The 1,361-nt window shown below is 54.2% G+C and overlaps 1 pseudogene; it reads left to right on the top strand.

Moving 5' to 3' along the window:
• Nucleotides 1-463, top strand: part of LOC129391974 (RAD52 motif-containing protein 1-like) — an 8,906-nt pseudogene extending 8,443 nt beyond the window's left edge.
• Nucleotides 464-1,361: the final 898 nt, after the last annotated feature.

The raw sequence follows: 1,361 nt of genomic DNA, 5'->3' as shown, positions 1-1,361 counted from the left end.
GCTGTGACAAAGTGAGAGAGTGGCAGGGACATATAGACGCAACATTTTAGCCTAATTGTAAGGTGTGTTGCCCTCCCGCCACCCTAACTGGTGCTCATTTTGCAGGTCAGCTACTTTTCTTGTCAGCCGTGAGGCCAAAGGGAGGAAGAATGTCTCTCAGACTTCAGCTTTGAGGAGGAAGAGTTCAGATTGCTAGAACTGGACTAGCACTTTTGAATTTCCCAGAATGCCAGGTGCTGTGGTTTCCTCGGAGAGTTCTGCATCCTTCCCAACCCCCCTCCACCCCTGGGTTGCTGGAGTTTGGGGCCACTCGGGTCTGCAGCCCAAATCCCGCCCCATTGTTTGGGGCCAGGGAGTGCTGGGGGGTTGGGAAGAGGGCCCGGCAGGAGGTAATTGTCGCCTTTGCAAGGGGAAGGATGGCTTGCGCCCTGGGGACTCTGGGAAAAAGGCCCACTCTGGTGGCGCGGATTGGATCTCCACACGAACCTAATAAAGGTGGCGTAACTAAAGATGTCATAAATAACGGGTGTGCCGTTACGCGGGGGAGGGGCGCGCGGTTGATAACGTGAGCCCTCGCGTCGGCGCTGGCATAACGGTTCAGCTCGGACGCAGGATGTGGCTCCGGCTCCTCACTGGCCTGTGTCACTGCGCATGGGAGCCGCTGCATGTTATGCCCCGGCTGCGCCTTTGGTTGCCACGGCTCTTCCTCACGTGGCAACGACTGTGGCTTTTCATCCAGGCAGTTCAGCCTCCGGAGTGGGCCCTGGACCCCGTCCACGTGACCCCCAACCCCGCGTGGCTGACCGAGGCTTGGTCTTCACACGCCTCAGACCCCCCCTCCCAAATTGCCCCATGCCCTTATACCCCTGGCAGAAGCCAGGGGCTTTAATTACTTGTCGTCCTCCTCTCCAGTCCAGATGTTGTCCCCGCCTCATCAGGAGCTGACTGAGACTGAGTTTCCACACCTGGACACGGATTTGGTTGGAGAGCTGCCTACAGGGCCAGGTCAGTTTGCTGTTCCACATCAAGATCTGAATAACAAGCAAACCCAACATCAAAAGCTCCCAGAGGCGGTTCCAGTGCTAGACTGGCGTCAGAATCAGCCGTTGGTTCTGCCTTCTCGACACAAAAGTAAGACTAAACACATAGGTTTAGATCAGGCTGAAGGTCACCAATCATTTGCAATACTTGTTCCACCTCTAGTTAGTAAGAGCTCAAAACCAATGAAGTTTATTGTTTCACCCCCAAACCCGAAGAAACGTCTAGCTCAGCATCGACGGCTTGCCAAAGTTGTTGTTGGAACTACAGGCCAATTTTTTTTAACATCTTTATTGGAGTAAAATTGCTTTACAATGGTGTGT

This window comes from Physeter macrocephalus, unplaced genomic scaffold (genome assembly GCF_002837175.3).
Source record: "Physeter macrocephalus isolate SW-GA unplaced genomic scaffold, ASM283717v5 random_1923, whole genome shotgun sequence".
Taxonomy (NCBI): Eukaryota; Metazoa; Chordata; class Mammalia; order Artiodactyla; family Physeteridae; genus Physeter; species Physeter macrocephalus.
This window is presented reverse-complemented; position numbering and strand designations above follow the sequence as displayed.